Here is a 17,714-nt window from a genome sequence, read left to right as displayed (position 1 = left end):
TTGGGGCAAATAAACCAATAAGACACTTAAAAAGAAAAGGTGGAGAATGAATTGTCTATAGGAAGCTTTGAGAAGCTTCAATAAATTACTGGAAATCTAGAAGGCCACATGCAAGCACAGGGCTTCCTCATGCTCAGAGAAGACCTGAGAAGGCCCTAAGCTCTCATCTCTGGTTGACCTTGACGCTCTACACAAGCAGGAAGTGAAGGCTAAGGCAGAGTTGTAAACTGCCTGGGTGAGGTCTGAGCCCCTCAGCAAAAAATGGGAGACTTATTCATTCCAGGCCTTTCCTGAAATCTCTTTTCGATCATTAACTGACCCCTAAGCTAACCAAGCAGAGACTTCAGTGGCCACACATGACAAAAAATACAAGATTTACAGAATTAGTTCAGGGAATTCACTAAACAAACTGCAACAACAACCACTGCACCACCAACAAAACAACAACCACAATAAATGCCAGGAAGGGAGAGAGCCTGATTTCCAGAGTTATCACATTTTATTATTTTAAATTTTCAGTTTTTTTTTTTTAAGTACAAGACAGGCAAAGACACAAGAAAGTGTGGTTTATACACAGAAAACAAAGAAGCAATAGAAACTGTCTTTGAAGAAGCCTAGATGTCAGACATACTACTAAACAGAGACTTTAAATTCGTTATTTTAAATATATTCAAAGAACTAAAGAAAGCGATGTGTAAAGAACTAAAGGAAAGCATGAGAATAGTATCTCACCAAATAGAGAAAACAAATGAAGATATAGACATTATTAAAAAAAAAAAAAAGGAACCAAATAAAAATTCTGCAGTTGAAAATTTTCATAGCTGAAATAAGAAATTCACTAGAGGGGCCCAATATCAGATCTGAGCATGCAGAAGATAGAAGCAGAGAACTTGAAGATAGGTCAATGCTGATGATCTACTCTGAGAAGTTTGTTTGTTTTTTTAATGAAGAAAAATGAATAGAGCCTCAGATACTTATGGGAAATCACCAAGCATACTAACGTATGCTCAGTGGGAGAAGCAGAGGGAAAGAAAAGGGTCAGAAAGAATATCTGAAGAAACAACTGCTGGGAAAGTCCCAATTTTGATGAAAAAAGTTAGCCAACACATCCAAAAAGCTCAACATACCCCAAGTAGGATAAGCACAAAGGAATACACACCTAAACACATAATACTCAAATTTCTGAAAGACAAGACACATCAAAACCTATGGGATGCAGTGAAACCAATGCTCAGAGAGAAATATATAGCTGTAAAAACTTACATTGGAAAATAAGAAAGATCTCAAACCTATAACCTAAGCTTCCACCTTAAGAAACTAGAAACTTTCCACATACTTGTGATTTTTCCAGACTTCTTTCTGTTGATGATTTCTAATTCCATTCCATTGTGTTTAGAGAACATACTTTAAATAATTTCAGTCTTTTAAAATTTATTGAGACTTATTTTGTGACCTAACATACTGTCTAGCCTGGAGAATGTTCCATGTGCACTTGAGAATAATGCATATTGTGCTGTTGTTGTGTAGAGTTTTCTATGTGAATGAAGTCTCCAACTATTACTGTTGATTGTGTTTGTGCATCCACACAAATCTATAATTACTGCACTATGTCATTGTCTTTTAAATAAGATAAAAGAAAAAAGTTTCAATAAAAATACATTTATATTGTCTCATATCTATCCATGTAGTTATCTTTATCAATGGTCTTTATTTCTTTATGTGGATGCAAGTTACTGTGTAATGTCCTTTCATTTCAGCCTGAAGGACAAATTTCTTGTTGGGCAGGGCAGCTAGAGATGACTTTGCTCAGATTTTGTTTATCTGGCAATGTCTTAATTTCTCCTTCATTTTTGAAAAATGGTCTTGCTAGATTAGAAATGTTAGTTGACAGTCTTTTTTTTCCTTAAGCACTTTAAATGTATCAGCCCACTGATTTCTGGCCTCCATAATTTCTGATGAGAAATCAAGTGTTAATCTTACAGAGGATCCCTTGAACATAAGTCAATTTTCTATTGTTGCTTTCAAGAGTCTGTTTGTCTTTGGCACAAGACATATAGAAAATAAACAGCAAATTGGCAGAAATATACCCTATCTTATCAGTAATCACATAAAATACAAATGGATTAAATACTCCAATCAAAAGACAGAGGTCAGCAGTATAGATTTTTAAAGAAGAAAAGATCCAACTCTACATTGTCTACAAGAGACACACATTAGATTCAAAGACATGAACAGGTTGAAAGTAAAAGAATGGAAAAGATATACCAAAAGAGAGCTGGAGTGACTATACTAGTATCACACGAATTGACTTTAAGATAAAACATTAATAGAGACAAAGAAGAACATTTTGTAAATAATAAATGGGTCAATCCATCAAGAAAATATAACAATTATAAACAGGAATATATTAGTACAAAATAGATGAGGCAAAAAATAATAGAATTGAAAGGAGGAATACACAATCAACAAACACCGTCAAGAAAATGAAAAGCTACAGAGCAGAAGAAAATGTTTACAAATCATATAGCTGACAAAGGACTTATATACAGAATATATAACCAACTCTTTCAGTTTAGAAATAGAAAGATAAAACAACCCAATTTTAAGATGGGCATAAGATCTAAACAGCATTTCACCAAAGAAGATGGCAAATAAGCATATGAAATGATGTTCAACATCATTAGGGAAATGCAGATTTAAACCTTAATGAGACATCATTACAGACCTATTAGTATGATTAAAATACTGATAATCCCAAGTGCTGATGAGGATATAAAGCAATTCGATCCCTCACACATGCTGGTGGAAAAGCAAAAAGCCATTTTGGAAAATAGTCTGGAAGCAACTTATAAAGATAAATTACATTTAACACTTGATCCAGGAATCCCACTCCTAGGTAATTTCCTAGGAGAAATGAAAACACATGTTCACACAAAAACCTGTAGGCTTTTTTTATAGCAGCTTTATTTATCATCATTGAAAACTGGAAACTACCCACATGTCTTTCTACCAATGAATGGATTAAAAAGCTTTGGTAAATCCATTGAATTGAATACTACTCAGAAATGAAAAGGAAGAAACTACTGACACACATAACACAATGAATAAATTGTAAATGCATTTTACTAAGTAAATGGAATCAGAACCAATAGGCTACATGTCATATTAATCCATTAATATGACTTTCTGGAAATGGCAAATTATATGGATGGGAAAAAACTCAGAGGGTTCCAAGGGCTGAGCATGGGGATAGGGTTAGGTTAATAGCAAAGGGGGCCAACAGAAGGGAATTTTGGTACACAGTACAGGGTAGATACATGACTCTATCCACTTGTCAAACCCATAAAACTGCAAGCTACAAAGAGTAAATTTTACTGTATGTAAATTTAAAAGAAATCAACCATAATGCAGGGGAAACCCAAAATGGAACAAAAAAATCATAAAAAATGAACTTAACTATAATACAAATGAATAAAATAACCATGCTGAAGGTAGCAGGGAAGAAAAGAACCAAACTAAGTTATTTTGGAAAACAGTACTTTGAGTGTATATTTTAAGGTTCAAGACCAAAAGAACTTTTATTGTATTGTTAAAATACAGTATTATATTTCAGTTAATAAATTTGTCTCTCACAGGAGCTAGCAATTCTAGAACTACTTTATGTGCATACTAGAATTGAACAAATAAGTAAAAATACTTCAATTAATGAGAACCAGTTCTCTCACTGTTGAAGAAAGATGTTACAAATCAGCAAAGACTAAAGCTAAAACAAACCCTGGGGTGTTGAATAGGAGTCAGAGGTACCGGTATGAACTTAGGATTTTTAAATAAATATATATGTGTGTGTGTTTGCACGGGTGAGTACACATACATATATTTTCAAGACCTGTCCCCTAAGAAAACATACAAGTAATGACACCCAGAGGGCAATCAGCACACCTAGTGCCTGATCTTGGTTTCTCAATATGATTCTCCAAGAAAAAATAAACCAGAGCTTGTGTGAGAAGACGTTGGTTCCAGGGCTGGAAAGCATGAGATAAGCCTGGAGCCTCCCATGGTACCAAAACAAAGGAAGCCCTCAAAAAGGACAGCAGCATGTTGACATGACACAAGAGTCAACCTGAAAGAGTTCCCAGTGGCCAAAACTGGGAAAATTTGAGAAATAAAATAAATAATGATACTATTGGATTATAACCATAGATTAAAGTAAATATCCATGGGTCCATACTGATATAAATAACTAACAATAAATAAATGAGAAATTTTTGCTAGCAGAAGAATTTCAAATAATAAATGTAGAAGGAATGAGAGGAATATAAAATTGCCCTAGAACAACACAGTAATCATTGTTGCAGACAAGTCCACTAAGAGATGCTAAAGTTAGTGGGAAAATGTTTTAGGAGGGACAGGATATTTGCCTAGTCTCAAAGTATCTTCTCCAAGATACCTATTAATTACAATGGGGAAAATCGTTATTTTATAGTGGAGAAAACCATCGTGCACAACCTTAACCAAATGACCGATAATAATTCGACTCATAACGATCACCAACAACAGTAAGACGTACTGACATCATGTGACCCCTAATATGATACACTGAGAAGGGCATATCACTTCTGTGACATTCTTGCCAAAAATAAATTCATTCAATCTAATCACGAGAAAACACTGGAAACCCCAATTGAGGGAAATGCTACAAAATAACTGACCAGTGCTCTTCAAAAGTGCCAAGGTCATGAAGACAAGAAAAGACTAGGAACATTTAAAGACTGGAAAAGGCTAAGAAGACATGACCACTCAAGGTAGAGCAGGATCCCAGAACGGATCTTAGAATAGGATCTTCCATTTGTGGAAGAAGTGGTGAAATGCAAATAAAGTTTACAATTCACTAAGTAGTGTTGTAGCCATGTTAATATCATAGTTTTGACAACTATTCCATCATGTATAAGATGCTAACATTTGGAGAAGCTGTGTAAAGGCGGTATGAGAACTCTCTGTACTGTTTTTGCAAGTTTTTTGTAAATCCAAAATTATTTCAAAATAAAAAGGGTTTTCAAAGCAAATGTTAAATTATAATTTTAAAATGGAAAAAGGTATATGAATTCTGATAGGTATTTGAAATAATGCTCAACATCAATTGTCATAGTCATAATGTAAAGTAAAACTAAAATGAAATACGACTACAAACCCATGAGAATGGCTAAAATCAAAACACTGGCAATATCGAGTACTGGCAAGGATGTGGAGAAAATGGAATCCTTACACATTGTCGGTGGGAGTTTAAGATGGTACAGCCTCCTTGGAAAACAGTGTGGCAATTTCCTGAAAAGTTAAATATATATTTACCATACAACTCAGCAATTCCACTCCTAGGTATCTACCCAAGAAAATTAAAATACATTCTCACAAAAACTTGCACATGAGCGTAGCATCATTACTTATAACAGCCCCAAAGTGCAAACAACCCAAATATCTGTTAACTGGAAATGGATAAACAAAAGGCGATGAATACTAATATTAATGAAGAACACTACTCAACGATAAAGAGACGCCACTGACACTGCTACGACATGGATGAGCTTCACCGACACTACGCTAAGTGAAAGAAACTGCACGCGAGAGCATGAATTACAGAATTTCCTTTGTATGAAATGTCCGTAAGAGGCACATCTACAGAGACAGGAAGCAGGTGGGTGGTTGCCAGTCACACAGCCCTATACCTCCAACACACCTCCCACATTCTACCCTCTCTCACCACCTCCACTGCCACCGCCCTGGTCCAAATGCCCACTCCTTCCACAGGCATTAACCCCAATAGCCTCCTGGTGGGTCCTGTGCTTCTACCCTCAGCCCCATCTTCTACTCTCAGCACAGCTAAAACCTAAATCCGATCCTCTTACTATTCTCAGAATTCTCCAATGGTTCCCCATTCTACGCAGGGAAAAGCCAAAGTCCGTAACGGGCCCACCTCTCTCTCCTCCCCCTCGAATCTCCCGGCACCCACGATGCCGCACCCACTCCGGCCTCCTCGCCGTTCCTCCGCCACACCAGGCACAGGGACCTCTGCTCAGCCCCCCTCCACCCGCATGCTCTCCCTGGGCTCTCAGCACCTAGGTTTGCTCAGATTCCGCCTTCTCCATGAGGCCTCACCCTGACATCTCTATTGGATCTGCAACGTGCCTTCCCGTCCCAGAACATTTACTCTGCTCGCCCCCGCCTCCTTTTTCTTTGTCCCTAACACTTACCACCTCCCACACGCTTGAGAATTTTCTCATGATGTTTACTGCTTGCTGCCTTAACTCCCCTATGAGAATGTAATCTTTCTCCTCCAGGGCAGGAATCTTAGTCTACTTGGTTCACTCATGTGTCCAAACACCTAGAACAGTGCTTGGCACCTAGTAAGGCCTCAGTGAGTATCTGCTGACACGAATGAACAAGTGAGTGAACGAATCGTGAATGTGAGACAAGTAGCTGTGGGGCAGTTGTGTGGCATGCCAGTCAAGACCCACCTGCACTGACTCATGTGAGATGATTGAGGCCCTTTGGGCAGAGCACCAAGACTCTAGAATTCTGGCCACAAAATAACTGCATTCACTCAGGGCCACTGCTAACCCATGAAGGGCCTCTGTGTGAGTCAGAAAGGGTGGCCCTTCCTCCTGGCAGATGCAGCCCTGCGCCAGGGTGATGGCTTGGATATTGCAGGGTGGCCTGGACTTTGTCCCTCTCACACCTCAGCCCGGTGACATGGCACAATGCACGACCTGCCCAGTTGTACATGACGGTCATGCGTCCACGTGGACTTCCAGAACCAGCATGTGCCAACAGCTGCCCACTGCCCACACCCATACCCCCAGCACACACACCCTGCCCACCGCAGCTGTGCCCAGGTCTTCCTGTGTAAGCGTACTCACCCCTGGCGAACGGTCCCTGTGGGCTCACCCTCACCCTCTCCCGAGCCTGCCCACTCAGAACTGCCCTGGCACCGTGGCAGACTCTTTGCTCCACATTTGATGCTTTCTCACCGCTCACCCCTTTGGTTTCCAAATCCTTGCCTACGACACTGTCTCTGGACCCCATTTGCTCTGTGACTCAAAGGAATGGCCCATCTCCCCTCTCCCAGGCTAAACCTCACTTCCCCAAACCAGTCTATGGTCAGTATTAAATTCTTCCCAGTCTAGACTGCACTAAATCTGCCCCTCCCCACACCCATGGTCCTCAAGCTGTGCTCCAGAACCCTCGGAGCTGCTGCCCTGAGCTGCATGGAGTTGCAGGAAGGGGACACAGGGTCCCTGCTTCAACAAATGCACCTCTACTCACAGTATTTATAGCTTTCAAGTATGATTTTTGCCGGAAAAAAAAGTTCTACTTTTAAACAACACTAGAATATAGATATTTGATGCCTTCAAGATGGACACTCACTTTAATTTGGTAAAAACTCTGTCACAGCATCTCCCTCTTAAATGAATTCCAGCAGAGGACCTGTAGAATGTCTGGCTCTGAGTGATGGAATTACTTGGTGAGCCCTTCGGGATTAAAAGGCTGCACTACGCATGCCTTGGTGACTTGCTTTCTAGTATTAGAAACCAGATTAAAGTTAAGGCAAATCTACCAGATAAAATGACTTTGATTTTTAAATGCTTGATCTCTAGCTGTTCTTTCTGAAAGTAATTATACAGCAGGGCCAGAATCTTCTTGTAATCTAAGTACTCACTCCCTAATTTATCTGTCCTGCAAGTTCCCATCTTGGTATGTTTGATGGAGCACACCTATACTTATGTGGGACCTAAAATGTAAATGATAAAAGTGACTCATGGTGAGCCATGTTCCTACTTGTCTGCTTAAATTTGCCAAAGTGGGTAGACGCTCCACAGCGGCAGGGTGGCCAGCCTGCTGACCCTGAGCAAGAGATGGGCGAGGGGGAGCAGAAAATGGGAATTACCCGAGCCTCTAAAAATGACCCCCTGACTCAACTACAAAAAATAAACAACGTGGTTTAAAAATGGGCAAAGAACTTGAACAGACATTCCTCCAAAGAAGACATAGAGATGGCCAACAAGCACATGAACAGATGTTTAACATCATTAATTAGGAAATTGCAAATGAGAATTTTTTTTTGATAGTGGTCCTCCTAATGGGAGTGACATATTAGGATGACTACTATCAAAAAGGAAGGAAGGAAGGAAGGGAGGGAGGGAGGGAGGAAGGAAAAAGAAAGGAAAAGAAAAGAACAGAACAAATGTTAGCAGGGATGTGGAGAAACTGGACACTTGTGCACTGTTGGTGGGGCATGAAATGGTACAGCTGCTATGGAAAACAGCATGGCAGGTTTTCGAAAAATTTAAAAAAGAATGACCATACAATCCAGCAATTCCACTTCTGGGTGTACACCTAAAAGAACTGAAAGCAGGGACTTGAAGAGGTATTTGTACACCCATGTTTATAGCAGCATTATTCACAACAGCCAAAAGGTGGAAGTAACCCAAGCATCCACTGATAAATGAATGGATAGACAAAATGTGGTCTATACATGCAATGGAATATTATTCAGCCTTAAAGAGGAAGGAAATTCTGACACAGGCTACACAATGTGTGAACCTTGAGGACATTATGCTCAGTGAAATAAGCCAGTCACAAAAGGACAAATACTGTGTGATTCCACTTACATGAGGTTCCTAGAATAGTCAGATTCATAGAGATAGAAAGTAGAAAGGGGGTTGCCAGGGGCTGGGGGCAAATGAGGAGTTAGTGTTTAACGAGGATGGAGTCTGGGTTTGAGAAGATGAAATGGTTGAAGATGAATGGTTGGTGGTGATGGTTGCAGAACAAGATGAAAGTATTTATCACTACTGAACTGTACACTTAAAAATGGTTAAGATGGTAAATTTTATGTTATGTGTATTTTACCAGAATAAAAAAAAATGGGGGAAAAATGACCTTCTGACTTTAAAGAAGGCAGCTGTGGCCTGGGAGAAAAGATAGGTGAGTGCACTCCAATTGACCGGCGTTCCAACGAGAAGCAGGTATTTTCAAAATCTAATCTACAGTGTTAACCAAAGATGCAAAGAAACACAAGGCTGGCAGGCGCATTAGTTGTAATGTGCTTTCTTGGGGGCAGCGAGGAGATACGTATGATGTGCGTGCCCTCGGTTGTAACAATTCCACTTTCAGGCATTTCACCTCAAGAAATAATCATAGACGTTCATAGGATGCATCTGTAAGGATGAACATTTGTTTACAATAACAAACGACTGGAAACCACTTAAAAATACAAAACTGGGGCACGGTGGAACAAATGAAAGTGTTACACTGCCACCAGTATACAATTAATAAAAACCTTACTGTTAAAGAATATTTAGTGGCATGGGGAAATGTTCTCAATAAATCACTAAATGTGAAAAAAAATTACAGAATAAGTCAACTATGCATATATTTTTGCTGAAAATTTTACATATGTATGTAAAGAGAAAGAGTTAGAGTACAGTTGATTTTATCTTCATCTTTCTACTTTTATTTATTTTCCAAATTTTTCATACTGTATATGTACTTTTTATGTGATCAGAAATAAAAACACTGTATACATTTTTCCAAGTTAAATCTGAGTCTCTTCATTCTTAATTGGAAAACACTGGGCCCAGGCTAGGTTGAAACTTGCCCTTGTCAGGTGCAAAGAAAAGGCACAAAAAAATGCCCCCTTTTTTTATTGTCCTAAGTCAGGTTTTACTGTCAAAAACCATACTGTAAGAGAGGGTTTTAAGTGTTTAAGAGAATAAATTTTGCAATCACTCCAAAAGCACCTATTTGCATGAAAGTCATTGGTATGCAAATTTCTAATCACTCCCGTCTTATTCATTAAAACCAGTCACCAAAGTTTCTCTCCAAGCAATAACTGATGGGGGTGGGGAAGGCAGAGCGGCACGAAAGGGGCGGACTCCGGAGCCTGGAAATAGAGCTACATTCCCTTCAATACCAATTCTGTATTTTAGACTTTCAGATTCTCATTTCCACGATTCCATCATCCACTACGTTCATGCCATAACTTTTATTTTATAGTCATCTGTTTGCACTAGTTCCCCCATTTGGATGTCTGCTGGCACTGTGCATTTTTTACTTGTCCCAACACTAGTGCGGACTGGCTCTGGGAGCTGCATTCCAAAATACCTTGCCAGACAGTCAGGAATGCTGCACTGCGATCCCTGCAAGAGGGACACAGTCAGAGGAGAGGTGCAGAGGCTTAGTGACGTTCGCCACTGGAGGGTCACGACAGGGCACTCAGGCCCCTGGGGTCCTGGGAGCGCAGCCCTGCAATGCCACAGCCCACTGCATGCTTGCCTCACCTGTAAAACCGCTGACTCCAATGCAGGGAATTCAGGAAGGCCCGGTGACAAGGGGACAAGATGCCAGTGTGGCTGCAGGAGAAACCTCAGCTCTGTGCAACCAGAGGGAGCCCGTCCTTGAAGTTCACGCAAGCCCGCTAAGCTGCTTCCGGGGCATGGAGACCCTCCAGAGCCAAGCGAAATTGTAGTCACATTCACTTCAAAATGAACCCCACGTGATCCACATACAAGGCTAGAAATGTGTAAGATATTCAGTGAGGGGGAAAGAAGAGGAAGGACTCTTCAGAGAAAAAGCCCCATCACTGAGCCGAGACGCCGGACTGTGCTGTTTGTTAAAGGACAGTCAGCTTACTTCTTACATCCTCATAAAGTACAGGGGAGTTATGGTGGGTTCAGGCCAGCTCCACCTGCCTGGGGTTCCTCCTGCCTGGGGCTCCTCCTACCTGGGAGTCCTTCCTACTGGGGCTCCACCTGGCTGGGGTTCTTCTTACCTGGGGGTCTGGGGATCCACCTGGCTGGGGCTACACCTGTTTCTCAAGTATCCCCAGGGTCTCCCATGGGTCATGGCCAAGGTACCACCTGCAGGGGATCTTTCTAAGACACAATTCCAGCCATCCCCTGCATTAAAGTCTTCTACGACTGCCTGTCACTTTCAGGATAATAGCTGTTCTCCATAGATTGTGCTCTGGGCCTTTCCTGACCCACCCAGATGCTCTAGCAGGACTCTGGCAATCCCGGGCGGGCCTTGCCTCTGTGCATGCCCCACTGCCTGCGATGCAATTCCTCCTGCATCTGCCTGAGAAACTTCTATGCCAGCTTGAAGACCAGCCCCAAAACCACCTCCTCCAAACTCCTTTGTCCCTGGAGACGAAGAGGGTAGTAGATAAAGTAGAAACCTATGAATTTAAAAGATCTGAGCTGCATTCTGGCTCTGTCACCCATCATCTGTGTGGTCTTGGGTGCCTTAACCTTGCAAACCTTTGTTTCTCTGTCAAGTACGGGTAACAAAATCCACTCCACGGAGCTCTTTGGGGGGGATGGAGGATGCTGCCTTCCCCCTCCCCCAAGCCGTGAGACCCTAAGAGACATCTTATTCGTGTGTATCCCAGGAGTTTCCAAGGCCTTTCCCCCTGGAGGGGCCTGCACACTGCCTTGTGAATGAGTGAGAAAGCCCACTGATGGAATTTTCCTTTGCGGCGGGCGTCAGGCAGGCCTGTGCGGTGGGTTTACAGAGGTGGTTCTCCACTCGGATCCCCATCATGATGCCTTGGAGAGGTTTTAAAAAGTGCTGCTGCTCCTCCTGGTAGAGACTCTGCTGCTGAGGGAGAAGCATCGTAGGGGACGGGGCTTTGTTGATACCCTCCAGGGGGTGGCGTGGGGCAGCAGGGCCCGGCAGAGACATTCAGCACCTGAGCTCTGCCTCCCCATCTCTGTCTCCTCCTCCTCCTTCTTCCTCCTCAGCTTACACAGACACCACCCACCCCACCTTCCAGGGGAGGCAGGGGTCGACTAGGGGAAGTGGAAAGAGGGATGAACTGGGGGGAAACGTGACTGACCCCAGTTACAGGGACTAAGCAAGTGCAGTCAACAAAACAAGCAGGTGTCTACTGCCAGGTTTTGGCAACTGAGTGTTTTCCTGTGAAATCAGTTGACTAAACAGTGCAGCCAGGGACGCTTTCTGGGCGGTGCCCTACCAGCTAGTACACGTGCGTGAACAGGCTGCCCCTTTGAGGACCCTGAAAGGTCAGCTGGGCACTCCCAGGCCAAAAGGCCACTCCAGTGAAGACCCAGCCCCGGCTCAGTTTACCTGGGTACCAAGACCCTGCCGCCTCCTGCAGAAATCCCAGCAGGAACCCTGCTCTTGGGCCGCAGCAAGAGAGCGGTCAGTTAGCTCCCAGAAGAAAACCACAGAAGCTGGCTGACCCGTCCTCTCAGACTTTGGGGACAAAGTGCCAGCCACCTACTCCCAAGAAGTGGATGAGGATTCTTTAAATGTGGGAGAGGAGGCAGGCTTACGGGATGCTCTGGGAGAAGGCAAAGGAGTCCCTCATTGCCCAGCCCCCAGGAATGGGGAGGGCTGGCCACACAAAGCCGTTCCTCCCGCCTCCCGCCCTCCTTTCTCCCCTCCAGGCTCAGGCCCCCTGAGTGAGGCAAGTTGCAGCTGCCAGCAACCCTTTGCGGCCCAACTCCTGGGAGACCCCCACTCCACTTCTCCCCTCACCCTTCCTCTCTTGGGATTGGCAGGACCGACTCTCTGGCAGGTCTGCGGGGAGATCTGGTTGGTAACACCTGGATTCGGGGTCGTCTGGCTCTCAATGGACGGTCGCCTGTCTTGAGAGTCTGGGAGCCTGGGGTTCTCTCCCAGTCAGCCCTGGGCCTGCCCCAGACATGAGCCTCTCCTTTATCTGCCTCTCGATGACATCACCACGTGTCCTGAGGGAGTTTCTCCTATTGTGAGATTACAGACAACTGAGCTCTCTCCCTTTTCTCACAGTTCCACAGTCAGGCAGCATCCTCAGGCTCTTGACAACATAACAGGGAGGTGCCTTGTAGGAAGAAGTCAATGCAACGGGAAATAGATCGGAAATCTATCAGCATCAGGGGGGACCTGGTTAGTCTGATGCTCAGGGACCCAGCTTCATTGCTCCAAGCGCAGGACGTGGAGCTGGGGGGGGTAGGGTGGGGGGTTGTGGGGGGGTGGCCTCACACACCCGGAGGCTCCCTGCTGCTCTGTAAATGTCTTCTCTCCCCTACCACCAACCCATGGTGTTTAACTGCAAATGAGTGGGTGTCAAAGAGAATTTCCCACCTTGGGAAGAAGGAGCTGAGTCTGCCAGTCACTGAAGACACGTGACTTTCGTACGTGTAATGGGAAAAAGTCACTCTACCTCAGTGTTACAGGACAATCGAGTGGGGTGGACAAGGGGGCTTTGGGGCGCTAAGTGGAGCCAAGCATGCTGGCTTTACCCCGCACACATCACTGCGTGAGCACAAGCCCTTGGGTGAGCAGGAGGGGGATGCGAGGGTCGCCTCTTTCCTAGCAGACCTCAGGTCCCACGGACAGTCGACGCACTTAGTGAAACTGTGGAAGGAATGATTCCTTCCACAGGAATCTGAATGATTTCAGGAGTTTGGGGCTGAGAATAAAGCCAGGAATTTCATTACCTAGGCAGTGAGTAATGGTGGCTGCACCAGCTCCCCAGGAAGAGATGAAAGAGTTCATCAAGGGCCCCAAAAATCACCGACCAGGAAAGATTAGAGGAACTGATGGTACACCCACAGAAGACCAAGGTGAGAAGGGCCAGAAAGGTAGACTCTTGAGAAGCTTCCAGAAGCGTTACAAGTAATGAAACACTTGAGCAATTATTTTTTTTAATATGAAACCTCTATGGAACAAAAATTGTTCTGTCCCCCCAAATCTTCGGTGAAGTCTGCTACCCACGCAAAGGCCTTGGTGAGTTTTTTTTCCGTGAAGGCACGGGGAGTTATGAAAGCTACCAAAAAGGCTGCATTCCCCATCTGGGCTAGGCTGCGGTAGAGCGTGGCGTGCTGTGGAACCATACAGAATGGCATGCGGCAGTAGGGTGTGACCTGTCACGGTGTGGTGTGGTGTAGTGTACCTGGGGCGGGGTCACACAGTGTGGCGTGCTACGGTGTGGTCTGATGTGCTGCAGCATGGTCCACGGCATGACATGGAGTGCCAAGTTGAACCAACAGGCAGGATACAGGATGAGATACAGGATGGACAGTGATATCGTCAGAGAGAGGGTGGCTGGGGACTGGACTGGAAGGGACACGGGAGAGCTAACTGGAAATGTCCTGCAGGAAGCGAGAGAGAGATGCAGCAAGAGCACCCACAGGAAAAGTCAGACCTGGACACGTGGATGTGAGTCGTCCTCTAGAGGGGACAAGGGATGTCGTCACAACAGGAGGGCCATCTGCTGAGTGCCTGAGTGCAAGGATAGAGCCAGGTGTTTTACGTACATACCTCCCTAGTCCTCACAATGATCCTGAGAGATAGCACTCGAGAAAGTGAGGCTCAGAGGTGAAGCAGTTTACCTGAGGTCACACAGCTAACCAGTGATGGAGGCGTGTGTGAACCCAGGTAAACCTCAGCTTTTTTCTGGGGGTACTCATACCTAAAGGAGGATTTCACAGAGGTTTTCAGAAGATGCTCTGTACACATCCAGGGAGAACAGGGGATGATTCTAATCACTGCCCCCACCTGCACTGGTTACCCATGACATTTGGTGGTCGGGAAGAGAGCCCCGAAATGCTGGCTTAAACAAGATAAGGGTTTTACAGGACCACTGGGTGGCCTATGCCAGGGAGGACACTTCACACTGTGGTCCAGGAGGAGCCACTGCAGATACCAGCAGCCCTGGGGGCTTGTTTTTCTCTCTCAAGAGGAGAAATCAGAGGAGGGTGGGTGAGAGTTGGTGTAATAGTCCCCAAACCATGAGGAACCCAGGTCCTGTCTAGATTTCCACTCTACTATCTCCACGCTCATGCTTATAAGATGGCTGCTGGGACTCCAGCCATCACATCCATGTTCTAGACAGGAAGAAAGAGGAAGGGCAAAGAGCAAAAGGAGCAGACTGCCTTAGGTAGCTAGCTCCCTTTAAACTGCTTTTCTGAAAACCGGAAGCTCACCTTGTACCCTCCATTTATACCTCATTAGCCATAACTATATTATATCGTCATTCTTACCTAGGATGGGAGGATGCGAGGTGTAGCTTTTATAAGTGGGCATACTACTAAACCCAAATAAAATTGGATTCTGTTAGTACTGAGAAGGAGAGAATGGATATTGGAGATCATTCTAGCAAGATCTGCAACCTCACTTCCATGACGCAGTCACACCTGGCTGCTCTAACGCCAGGTGCCAGCTCCTTCACAGGACCAGCCGTGATACTGATCACAGGATCAGGCATGGAAAACCCAGCCTCTGAGCAGAGAATGTCATAGTTAAATCTGACAAATATTCATATCGAGTATGAGTTTGAGGTCAGAGAATGGAGACAGTGGGTTTTGGACCACACATCTCCTCGCTGCAGGACTGGACGATGGGAGGTGTAAGAACCACAGTCATGCTGTACCGTCACTAAGTCCATTACCCAATTTGGAGGAACTTCGGTCTTTGTGTCCTCTGGTGTATCTAAGTTAATGGATTTAGGTTTGGAAAGGAATAAGCTTTGATAACGCAGTATTCTTTAAGGGGCATTAACTTATCTGTTCTGCACAGCCTGGACTCCAGAATTTTGTCAGAAATTGTCACTTGGGCATAGCCAGACCAGGTATCCATTCTTAACAATATCCAGAAATGTCCTGTTATGAGTTGAATTATGTTCCCCCAAATTCACGTGTTGAAGTCCTAACCCCCAACACTTCAGAATATAACCATAGCAGGAAACAGGATCTTTACAGAGGTAATTAAGTTACCTCTGTAAAGGTCAGAGTTCAGTTGGGTGGGCCTTAATCCAATCAGACTGGTGTCCTTATAAGAAGAGGAGATGAGGACACAGACACACAGAGGGACAACCATGTGAGGACACAGGGAGAAGGTGGCATCTCCCAGCCAAGGACACAGGCCTCAGGAGAAGCCAACCTGGGACACCTTGATTTTGGACTTCCAGCCTCCAGACTGTGAGAACATACATTTCTGTGGTTTAAGGCCCCCAGGCTATAGTCTTTGTTACAGCAGCCCTAGCAGACTAATATAGGCTCTTACCCAAAATAAATCGCTAAGAATGATTGAACCTACACAGGAAAGAATGAGAAAAGCATGCAATTGACTAAAGAGCTAACTTAAGTATAATTCTTCACGTATGAGGCTACAATTCACACACAGTAGAGTTCTCTTACTAACGGTTAATTCTCCCCACTAGGAAATTGGGCCCGGCTGGGGTAAACGCCTCTGTCTTGGTTTGGTTCAGGTACATCGATCCTTTCCTACTGTCTGGTGCTTCTCTGAATCGGGATTTTTAACAGCAGTCACAGGGTACCTTTCATTTCATTGCCTGCCATTCTTCAGAGCTCCGTTTTTAAGTGCCGCGTTTCCATCAACTATCTTTCTAGGTTCTGGTGAAAGCAAGACCCGTACGATGTTGAAATGCACAGCGCTTCTCCTCCCTTCCAGGGGCCGGCTCCTCCACGGTCCAGCCGGTCCAACCGCAGTGGCTTGTTAGCTGGGAGATGGCGTCTCTATTCACAGGCTTCGCTTTGTCCTGTGATTTGGGAGTGGGGGTGTATGTTGATATATGACTCTTGCATTTTGGTGGGAAGAAAGAAACTTCCCGTTTGGTTGCTGTCGCTGACAACAAAACAACTTCCTACCACTCCTCAGGCTTCCCTGACTCAGCGCCACTTCGCGTCTGACACCTCACTCCACCTCCTGTACACTCCCCAGCTGGGGTATTTAACTGTTTTGTACCCGCTATGTGTAGGCTGAGGAGGCTTTGCCAACCCATCCCTGCTGGTTGTTTTTGAATCAAACCATTTGCCTAAAAAAGAGAAGGAGAATTCAATGAAGCAAAGTTGAGGGGCCTGGTACAGCTGGGGGTGCCTCCCGCTTAGGGCATGGTCTGCAACAGCAGATGGACAACCCACCCCCTCCCCACACGGAGCCCGGACCTCTCACTCATCACTGATGGGGAAATCGGTTAAACAAATAGATCAAAATTACCAAAAAGAATACATTAGAAAGATAAGAAATATGTGTTATCTGTGAAATAAACTATCACAGAGAAAAACCAGAAAGTTCAAAAAGTAATAACTAAATACTATATGCAAATTGCTTCATTCTTTTAGGTACAATATTTGCTAAAAGAGGATGAAGTGGCAAATACAAGTCGGGGGGGTGAGACCCACGGGGCCTGGGCCAGAAGAAAAACTCTTGGGGGCCCCGCAGGGGCTGCCTCCCCAGGGACACAGGCTGAGGCCCAGACACGCCGTAAGGCAGAAAACATTCTCGCAGGGCATCTGCCCTGTAGGCTGAGGAGTCTGGGGAGCCCCTTAGCTATTCCAGATGATTTCCCTGTGGCCCAGCGCGCATGTAAATCCAACACCCAGTTGGCAGGCAGGCTAATTCCTCCTCAAACAGGCCACCTGCCAGAACGGGGTGAGCGCTCGGAGGAGCTAATGAAGGTGCACATAAGATCTGCTAACGAGGCCATTTCTACACACACACACTGTCTAGGTGAGGGAAGAGGACTGACTCAGGAAACACTCGGGCTTCAGGAAGCAGGATGCACAGACATGGCTCCGGGCCGAGTTCTGGTCCCTGCTCTGTCCCTAACCAGCCGTGGGACTCTGGGATGTCAGTACTGCCTGCGTGTCACCGCGTCCTGTAAGAAAATCAGGGTAAACCACAGAGCTCTG

The sequence above is a fragment of the Balaenoptera acutorostrata genome, chromosome 10, assembly GCF_949987535.1.
Source record: "Balaenoptera acutorostrata chromosome 10, mBalAcu1.1, whole genome shotgun sequence".
Taxonomy (NCBI): domain Eukaryota; kingdom Metazoa; phylum Chordata; class Mammalia; order Artiodactyla; family Balaenopteridae; genus Balaenoptera; species Balaenoptera acutorostrata.
The sequence above is the reverse complement of the archived record's forward strand: the minus strand, read 5'-3'. Positions refer to the sequence as shown.